General features: G+C 61.8%; 1 pseudogene; it reads right to left on the bottom strand.

The window, feature by feature from the left end:
* Window positions 1–2,039: 2,039 nt before the first annotated feature.
* Window positions 2,040–9,902, bottom strand: LOC149119258 (sodium-dependent neutral amino acid transporter B(0)AT3-like; annotated as a pseudogene).
* Window positions 9,903–10,560: the final 658 nt, after the last annotated feature.

Here is a 10,560-nt window from a genome sequence, read left to right as displayed (position 1 = left end):
CCACATGGGTAGCAGGGGCCCAGGTGCTTGGGCATCCTCTGCTGCCTTCCAAGGCCATTAGGGAGCTGGGTGGGAGCAGGGCAGCCAGGACTCCAGCCAGTACCTACAGGGGATACAGTGTTGAGTGGCCACTTTGTGGGCACGTGATCCCCACAGGTGAAACGGCATCAGCCTCTTTGCTGCCCAAGCTCTGGCCTTCCCAGTGAGCAGCTCCTGACAGGGGCAGGGCAGGGAGAGGGAGATGGGGCGGAACCCCCAGGGGGCAGGCTTACAGTCACCTGTGGGGGCTGCTGTGACTGTGAGGGATAGCGCCCCCCAAAAAACAAGATGGCTGTGCCCGGCTCCCCAGCGCCCCCTCCTGGTCGTGCTAACTGTAGTCCCCCATTGGGTGACCTTGTGGTGGTGGTGGCCCTGTCTGCCCCGGGGGCTGTTGCCCATGAACACGGTGTCCAGGAGGGAGGGGCCCTCTGTGGACTCCTCTGTTTTGGCCACATGAGGGCAGCATCTGCTCCTGTGCCAGCCCCTGCCAGTCAGGGATATCACATGGAGGGCTCATGCCCATGGGGGTGTCACGCTGGTCGACCATTGCCCTCTGCAGCCCCTGGGCCATGTCCACATTCACATGAGTGCCCATCTGTCCACACATCCATGGCTGAGTTTTCTGGAGGCTGGGTGTCCATTGGGTCTCTGTCCCCATGCCCCACCCCTTCCCTCTTGGTCACTGAACCAGGGCTCTGACACCACCACCGCCAGCCCCTGAGGGCCCCTCCAGGCCAAGCTTCTGGGCACAAGGTGGCCAGGTGAGGTGTGGTCAGGAAGGGCAGCCCCGGAGCCATTCAGGGCAGTGGTAGGGTTTGCAGGCCACAACGGCAGTGTCGGGACAGCGTTGCCCTCACTTCCTAGCTCTATGGGGGCCCTGCCAGCACTGTCTACTGTGCAGAGGGCAGGTCATGAACCGTGAGGTCTCTACAGCATACGAGGGGGTGGCTGGCCAAAGGGACACCGCAGGGCAGAGCTCAGAGTGGGCAGATGCCTGTGGGTCCCGCGAGCTCCCGTCCCCTCGGCTGTCTGCTCAGAGCTGCTGTTAGCAGTGATGTCCAAGCTAGCAAGATGGGGCTGAGCCCTGGGATGCCCCCTGTGGTATGGGCTCCCCTGTGTGACACCCCATGCTCACTGCCACCTGTTAGCATGGCATGGGGAGGGGGTGTCATGATGGAGGGCTAAGTGCCAGCCTCCCCCCACTGTGGGCTCAGACGTGCATGGAGCGCTGGGGCTGAGTGGGTGTTTAGCTCTCAGCTCCTCTGCAGCTGGGCCTTGGTCACACCCATGGTGGCGAGAGCTGCTCCCAGCACAGATGCTCCTTGAGTGATAACACACACATGCCTTGCCAGGTGCCACAGGGGGTGTGGCCAGCTATGTGTTTCTGCAGGGCACTGGGAAAAGGCTAGGGGCTCTGTGGGTACTGGTCTGGCAGTGTGAGGCCGAGGTCAGTGGTCAGAAGGAAGTGGGGGGGGTGGGCAGGTGGGGGCTGACTGCCTGGGTGCTTGGTGGGTGGAGGGCGGCTGGGGACCTGGAGGGAGTGGCCGAGAGGCCCCGCGGTAGGAAATCTGACTTCAGCAGCCTCTGCCCTTGAGCATGGGTGCTGACACTGGTGGTGTCTCCCAGAGTCCTCCCTGGCTGGGCTCCCAGCACCCATGTGTACCCCTCACATGTGTGCAGATGACTCCTGCCCCCTATCCTGGGCTGGACTTGGGGGTCAGCCTGGGGCTGGATTCCTGGCAGGGAAGCTGTGCAGGGCCTGGCCTGCCGTCAGCACGCCTGCCCTTTGTCCATCATCACAGCTTGAGGCTGTGTGGGCAGCACTGTCACAGAGGGACTCCTATGGCAGCCAGGAACTGGGTGTGCCCCTGGGTGGACTCTGCCTCCCATTTGAGGGCAGAGTGGACCCTGGATAGAGCAGGCCCAAGACATGGGGAGCCAAGGGTCCTGCAGAGTTGGTGGCAGGGTGTGATGAGGTCACCCACGGCCATCCCTGCCCCTCAGTGGGCCCTGCTGTCTTGCAGCCTCAGGCTGCTGTCCAGCCACTCATCCTGCTGCTGCCTCCTACACTTGGCCACCAGCCAGGCCAGTGCGATGCCCGGGACCCACAGAGCAGGCAGCAGGGACAGGAGCATGCAGATGGCTTGCACCCAGCCAGGGTAGAGTTTCTCCTGCCTGGAGGGGAACTGCTCCTGCAGGGGGAACAAGAGAGAGAGAGCTCAGCCTGGAGTGGTCAGACCTCTGGCTCCAGACCCCAGGCCTTGAACAGAGCGAGGCTGACCCGACCACCTGTGCACGGAGGCAGCCCCAGTCCTCCCTGGGACTACAGGAGGGCAGCATCCTGGGTGGGTGCTCAGGGATGAGGGAGCTGGGGCTTGAGGCTCCCTCTGGGTGGAAGCCCTCAGGGAAGGCAGGGGCATGTGGTCCCCACCCACTGGCCTCCAACACTTGTGGACAGGTGAGGTGTGGTCTGAGACCCCAGGATAAAGCAGAAAATTCTCACTTCCCCCAGGCGGACCCTGAGGGGTTCTGGTGCTCACTTGGAGGGGCGGCCCAGGCCAGGTGTCACATAGTCCCCTGTGTGGACCAGGCAGGGAGTGACCCTTCGCCAGTCTGCCTCCTGACCTCTCCCAGACACTAGAATTGTCGCTTCCCTGGCTGGCTGTCCATGTGGAAAGTGCGGGCTGGAAGGACTGATGTCTCCAGGGACTGGACACTGCTCTGAGGCCCTCGAGAGGCTCCGGTCCTACCAGGGTCACCCTGCAGGTCACTGCAGCCCCTTGATCCCTGTGGGAGGACCTACGTGCTGAGGGTTCCAGGCCTGGTAGCTCAGTGTCCTCTGGGCCAGCAGGACGAGGTAGGCCAGGAAGACAGGAGGAGCAGGGGGCTGGCCATGAGCCACACCGCCCGCCAGTAGAGGCCTGGCTGCTGCCCCATCATCCACACAATGTCATCACAGAACCTGCACAGACATTGGGCTCAGTGGCGCTGCGGGGCCCTCCCCACCCCCCTGGGTTTCCTGTGGACCTCAGCTCACTGCCGCAGGCTGTAGATGTAGATGACCCCCACCATCTTGAAGAAGGTGAAGACTATGAGGTTGAAGGAGGCCGTGTAGCTGTTGAAGATCTCCAGCCAGTAACTTCTGGACTGCAGCATGAAGCAGGTGGCTGAGAGCAGGCAGGCTAGGCAGGCCAGCCCTGAGGTGCAGGGTCTGGGTGGGAGGCCTGCACCTGCCCCTTTCCCCCACCCCACCTCACCTCACCTGCCAGAGGTGGGTCAGAGCTTGGCCTCAGTGGGCCATGGTCAGGGCAGGTCCACCCATGTCCTTCCCGGAGCCGTTGGGCTGTCCTCGGGGAGTGGGCTAGCCCAGGGCCCCTGAGCTCTGTATAGGAGGCAGCAGGCATCCCTGTGGCTGAGCTGTGCACTCACCTGTGAGGGCCTCCTTGGGGATCCCCGTGGGGATGACCCCCATGTCCAGGAGCAGCATGATGATCCCCTCCATGTTGGTGCCTTGTATGATGCAGGGTCTCACGCAGCCATGCAGAGAAGGGCCAAGTGCAGCCAGGGCAGGAAGTGCAAGCCTCATCCTGATGCCCCAGGTGCCCAGCCCAGCCCAGCACCCCCAGTGTGGGCACAGCCACCGGAGTGGGAGCCCCAGCCCAGCACTCCCTCACCAGTGTCGGCAGAGACCCTGGGAGTGGGAACCCCAGCCCAGCACCCTCTAACCCAGAGTCGGCAGACACCCTGGGAGTGGGAGCCCTGGAACAGAGAGAAGCAGCTTTGCATGGTGCAGCATGGCCACCACTTGCTATGCTCTATGAAACTCTGGGAATCCAGCGAGGATGTGACAGGACCCTGTCCTTGGGGTCCAGGTGAAGGAGCTGGAGAAGCCCCTCTTGCACTGGTGAGGGTGGTGCTGAGGTGAGGCTCACACAGTGAAGCACAAATGAGGTGCACACACATGTGAGGCACACAGGTGCACATGAGGCACACACACACACGTGTGAAGCACACACATGCTCACACAGTGTTCCTGAGGCACCGGCTCCTACCGCACTGGTCATGGCTGGCCTGTCCTCTGCCTCCTCCCTCTGAACGGTCTGGGATTGGCACAGGCACCACCCATTGGCTCTGCATGTGGGGGCCATCCTGGGTGCCGACGGGTTCAGCAGGACCCCTGCCCCACCCACTGGGTGCCTGAAGCCCCCTCCAGGGATGTGTACTCTGCAGGGGCAGAGCTCCCTGTGCTAGAGGCTGCAGCCCACCCAACTCCCTGAATGAGACGTGTCTGGATGGTCGGGTGGAGGGCCTCAGGGTTGCTTAGGCAGCATCGGCTTCCTGGGGCTGCCTTAGGGCTGTGCACTGTGCATATCTCAGAGTGGAGACATCCATAGTGCGTGTGATCCTAGAGGCCCCGGGCACACGGGGTCAGGTGGCAGCCCCCTAGAGGCTCCAGAGGGCACCCCTCCTGCCCCCTGTGGCTGTCCCCTACTCGGGGCCCACATTCCCCAGGGCAACCTCAGCTCCATCCACACCCGAGTTTTGTCTGCTGAGACCCTTTTTCCAGTGAGAGTCCTCAGAACACTGGCGTGCCTGCCCCGCCCCTGTCCATGGCGTGGCCCAGCCTCACCTGCCCAGGCACTGTCCATGGTCTGTGGTGGCCTGGAAGCCCATGATGGAGAAGATGACAACAGAGGCATACAGGGAGGTCATGCTATTCACCAGAGAGATGACCATGGTGTCCTTCTCACAGTTGTTCCTGCACACGGGAGCACTCAGGGCCTCGGGAGGGCCCCCACCCACTGAGCCTGGGCCCCTCCCCACTGCCTCACTCTACTCCTTGACCATTTGTGGAAAGGCTCAGATCTGTGCTGAGTGCCCTGTGGGCCCCAGACCTGCCCCAGGCCAGTCAGGCTGGGCACACACAGCAGCTCCTGGAACAGACAAGCCAGGTGGAGCCCACCCCAGGCCAGCAGGTCCCATAGCACCATCCCCAGCTCAGCCCTGGCTGGCTGGCACCGCATCACCAGGGTGCCAAGCAAGCTGAGGCAGGTGCCCACCTGGATGGATTGTAGCTGGCAAAGGCTATGTGTCCACTGAAAGCCAGGGACCGGGAGAAGATCTGGGTGGCTTGCATCCATCCACACCCACAGGTTCTGGAGAATCTGCCTCTGAAACATGAACACAGCAGATGCTGTTCTAGAACATTCCCTGGTCCTTTTGGGTCACACCATAACCAGGTGTGACCTGTACAGATTCCAAGAACCGTTCAGGACTTTGTGCCAGGAGGGAGCTTGCTTGGCGTGGTAGCTGACACGGCTCCCCTGTTCTGCGATGCAGCCAGCAAGCTGTGGCTTCATCAGGCCCACGGTAGAGTGTGGCTGGCACTTGGTGGTGGGGCTTAGAACTAGATCTGAGCTGACTCTGACCCGGGAATGCTCCCTATCCTCTCCCATGCATGGCTTTAACCGTGTGAGGCCCCTGGGCAGGGGTGTTTGCACCCATTGCCCCATTTGCCTACTGCTGGGTGTCTGGGGAGACAGCCTCATGCCCAGGTGTGCAGCTGACTCCTGGTGGTGGTCAGCAGCCCTGGAAACCCCCTTGGGATCCTGGACCAATGGAATGGTCTAGAAGTGCTGCAGGCTCTGAGTAGAAGCCCCTTGGTCCTGTGTGCCACACTTGCTGGATGTTTCTGCCCCAGGTGACAGCTGATTCCTGCCAGCCCCTCCCCCACACTCCTACCTTGTCAGCACCTGGACTTCCTGCAGGTGCACCAGTCCACACACCCCAGACCAAAGTCCTTGTCCCAACCCTGCTGAGACCCCGAGGCCCGCCTCCCTTGCCCACTGTGCCCCCTGCCCCCCTCCACTTATGTTGTGGGTGAAAAGGTAGCGGAGCCTGTGTGTGACACCAGACAGCATCAGGCCTCTGATGAGGAAGATGGTCAGCACCAAGTAAGGGAATAGGGCCGTGAAGTAGATGGCCTGGAGGAGATGCCAGGTCAGATGCACAGTGGCCCTGCAGGAGCGGGGGAGGGGCCTTGCCCCATTGTGACCACTCATGTGGCCCAAGGTGACCACACAGGCATGGTGCTTTGGGTCAAGCTCTGAAGGTGTATGGTCACACAGGACCCGTGGGTCTGCTAAGGTGGGCACCAGCACTCAGGACAGGCAGGCCCCCTCCCCCACCCCAGGCTGCCCCTCGTCCTGCCTTGGGTCCTCCTGTGCACACCTCAGGCTCTCAGCCCAGCCCCCTCTTTCCCCTGTCCTGGTGGCTCCCAGTCAGCGGTGGGCCAGGGCCGGCCCCACATCCCCACACAGACCAAAGCCACAGGGCCTCCCCAGCACATTCCTAACAGGATGATCTGTGAGAGCCACAGGGTCTGGTCACTGGCTCTGTCCTCAGAGCCTCGTGGGAAAAGGCTCAGGCTGGTGGCTGCTGGATTTGTGGGCCACCCTGGGGCAGGGGGTGTGAGGAGCCCTGACCATGCCATGAGTGTTCAACACCCCCCACCCGTGTGCCCCAGTGGCCCCAAGGGAAGGCCCTTAGACACCAGTCGCCTGTGAGAGAAACCAGTGTCTGCTCTCTATCACATGTTTTAAGTAAGTGTAAGAACATGGCCAAGGCTTGGAGAGGAGTGGAAGGGAAAAGGGGGGTGTTCCTGGAGGACAGTGCATGCAGACCACTGCACGTGGGGCACATGTGTCACCTGAAGACGGCCCGTGACAGGCCCTGAGATCCGGTACCAGCCAGTAGGCGCATGCCCTTGGCAGGGGGATTTGGGTGCAGACCCCACCCATTGGTGGCTTGGCAGGGTCCGGGGAGGTCATGGCAGGGCCTTGAGGGGTGGTTCCAGTGGGAGCACGGGTTCTGAGAGCTGTGAATCCCCTGTGTCTCTTCTCCCAGGGTGGTCCCTCACCACCCTGCAGCCGCCCGGCTGCCTGAACCGAAGGCGCTGCCCATCTCGGAGCCCAAACCTCCAGACCGTGAGCTACATGTGCCCTCCTCCCTGGTGCTGCTCTGGGATCCAGCGAGAGTCAGAAGCCTGACAGTGCCTCCGCCACACAGGAGGTAGAGTGGAGGCATAAAGAACAGAGGAGGAGGACCAGACGGGGAACAGTCAGGAGGCAGAGGTAAACCTGAGCCGCCAGGGAGGTGCTGGCTCTGAGTGGGGGCTCCTCAGGCCAGACCCAGTGGAGCAGTGGCTATGAGAGGCACTGTCCACTGAGATGGAGGGGCAGGGAGAAGTCACAGTCGCCACCAGAAGAGAGCCGGCATGGCTGCCTTGGCACAGAGTGCGGTTCAGGGCAGAGACTGTCACCAGGATGAGAAGCTGCCCATGGGGCCCCGAGTGTGCCTGCTCCCCCATGCTGAGCCAACACTGGCAGCATGGGGAGGGGGCCTCGGAGCCGGAGGAAGCTGCTCTCACCTTCCCAGTGGTCTCAATGCCTCTGATGATGCACAGATACACCACAGCCCAGCAGATGACCAAGCAGATGAGCAGCCGCTACTGGACAGTGCCACTGTCGCTGATGTCAGCAGTGATGTCCAGCATCTGCCGGTACCAGAAGTAGCTCATGGCGCTGCTGCCCTGGCACTCTGCCATGAACCCTGCAGCCAGCAGTCCCGTCACAGGCTGGCCACAGGGCCCGGGCCCAGTGCACGCTCTGCCTCGAAAGCCAGCAGGGCCACGGGCACCAGCGCACTGAAGCGGCCCCCACCCTCCAGCCCAGCTGTGCTCTCTCACCTCGCTCTGAGGCTGAGATGGGGAAGGGAGGCCCAGGGCTTGGTGTGTGAGCGGATGGGGATCTGGGTGGTCCCTGGGTCCAGCGGGGACCAGTGAACAGGAGAGGTCACCTGTCCACACTGGCCACGCCCTTACCCATCCTGTTGCCTTCCAGCAGGCAGTGGTTCCAGGGCAATGGGTGCTGGAATGAGTTGAGGAAGTACTAAAGCACCCAGGTGAGGATGGTGTTGTAGTACAGGCTGACCAGGAAGGACATCATGAGGCAGCCCAGCCCTGCAGACAGCGAGGACAAAGTGTCACACAGCAGGGGAGGAGCGGTGCCACCCACGTGCAGAGCAGGTCCTCCTGGGGAGCCGAGAAGGGGGTGGCCTGCCTACACTGCCCAGGTAGGGGGAGATGGCTGTCCACACCCCAATGCTGCCCCTGTGCAGGTGCTGGCCGATGGCAAGCTCGATGTGGAATAGTGGGATCCCCTCAAAGACCAGGGCAATGAAGTAGGGGATGAAAAAGGCCCCTGTCAGGACACAGGGGTCGGGGTGGCCACCCTCTGCTCCCCATTGGGTCACCTGGCATGCTGCCAGTGGCCAGCCTGGGTTCTGGCTGGGTGTGGTTGGTGTAGCTGCTGGCTGCATGCTCAGCCTCATGGGAGAATAAACCAGCCAGGCAGCACTGTGGAGCAGATTCAGAGGCTGTCTGAGCGGCCAGTGTGGATAGGCGGAGTGTGTGTGGCCAGTGTAGACAGGAGTGTGCCCAGCTAGTGTGGAAGATGTGTAAGTGGCCAGTATGGACAGGCAGAGGGGGCATGGCCAGTGTGTACAGGTGGAGTATGTGCAGCCAGTGTGGACAGGCAGAGTGTGTGCGACCAGTGTTGACAGTGTGGACAGTGTGGACAGGCAGTGTGGGCATGGCCAGTGTGGACAGGCAGAGTGGGCGCAGCCAATGTGGACAGGTGGAGTGTGCACAGCCGGTGTGGACAGTGTGTATGTGGCCAGTGTGGACAGGCAGTGTGCAGCCAGGGTGGATAGGCAGAGTGTGTGCAGCCAGTGTGGACAGTGTGTATGTGGCCAGTGTGGACAGGAGGAGTGTGTGTAGCCAGTGTGGACAGGTAGAGTGGGCACAGCCAGTGTAGACAGGTGGAGCCAGCAAGCAGACACCTGGAACAGGAGCTGGCATGAGGATGAGGAAGGGCCACAAGCTCAGAAGACCCTGGAACTGCCCAGAAGCGAGGAGGGTGAGTGCGGCTGTGCAAGATGTGGGGGCACTCTTTACAAAATTCTGAGTGATGGGCGATGGGCACTGAGTGGCTGGGGTGAGACCACCCGTCAGCACAGCCTGGGGAGGAACGGGGAGTAAGAAGACAGAATGTTACGGCATGTTTGGCCATGCTTGCTGCATCTGGAAACAAGTGCCATAGCAGCATGTTGGGGCGGCCACTCCTCCCTCGCCTGCATCCCTGATGAGAAGCCCCATCCCCCGACCTCTGCATCCCCGAGGCCCTGGCCCCTGGGGGAGTCTCCCCAGGTTCCTCACTGGAGAGGGTTGTGTGTCCCAGGCCTGCCATCACATGGGGGCACTTGGGCAATGACAGCCCTGAGGGCAGCAGCCCCTGGCTGGTGCACATGTGTGGGCCACACAGGTGCATCTGTGTGCTGTGACTGCTGGTGAGCCCAGGGCTCCTGTCATCCTGCAAGGAGCCTTGGGAGACACCAGCCCCCACGAACATGGACACCAGGGTGATCACCCCCTGGAGACTGGCTCCACACTGAGGGGCAGTGCCGCTGAGAATGAAGCTGCATGCTGGCCTGGGACCCCATGTGCAGGCCCCTGAAGTCCCCAGGGCTCAGATGCCAAGGCTGGGCTCTTCCTGGGGCCCCACATGTCTGGCTTTTTGGGACAGTGGTGCTGCCCAGAGGTCAGGGGTGGGGAAGGCCAGTCCCTTGGGTACCCAGATGTGGCTGGCAGGCTCACCTCCACTGTGGGTCTGGCACCTCCAGATGTTCCCCAGCCCCACAGCAAACCCCACACAACTGAGCATGTACTGGAGCTTGTTGTCCCACTGGGGCCTCTCGTCCTCCCATGCATCCAAGGCTGGATCTGGGCCAAGGTCCTGGGCCATAGTGGTCCAGTGTCTGGGAGCATCCAGACCACACCGCACCTGCACTCTCTGCTGGCCTAGAGCCCGAGCGTCCCCTCCGTCACATCCTCTGGTTTATTTAAAGGAAAGCTGGTGGAGCCCTGTTAATTGGTAACCTGGGGCCTGGCCATGCCTGCATCCCTGGCCCCTTTCCCATGAGTGTGTCCAATGTCAGCTGCAGACTGGTACCACCACAGAGAGAGCTGTCCCCGTGTCAGCTGTGTGCTCCTGTTGGGGATGCTCAGGGGCACGGTGAGTTGGCTTTTAGTTATTTATCTGTAACAAGTGTTTTGATGTTGAGGTAATGCAAACTCATGCTCATTGTGACAGGGTCAGAGGTCCTTGCTCCCCTCCCCCACCCTCAGTTTACCAAGGTGGCCACATCCTGTGAAGCTGAGTCGAGGGTGTGGACACCTCAAGACCCAGAACATTCATCACCAGGGACCCCCACCCTCCATCCAGGACCCTGGCAGCCCCTGACCTCCCCATGCCATGCAGTTCCCAATGGGGTTAGCAGATAAAGGCTGTTGCCTGGCCACATGTGGTGTGGTGGCTGTGGCTTCCCTGCTTCTGGGGCAGCGTAGGAGGGGGCTTAGTCCTCAGACCACACCTGTCTCCTGACACCTCAGGAGTCTGACCA

Source organism: Oryctolagus cuniculus, chromosome Y (genome assembly GCF_051225735.1).
Source record: "Oryctolagus cuniculus isolate XC-2025 breed Fujian yellow rabbit chromosome Y, ASM5122573v1, whole genome shotgun sequence".
NCBI classification, from domain to species: Eukaryota; Metazoa; Chordata; class Mammalia; order Lagomorpha; family Leporidae; genus Oryctolagus; species Oryctolagus cuniculus.
This window is presented reverse-complemented; position numbering and strand designations above follow the sequence as displayed.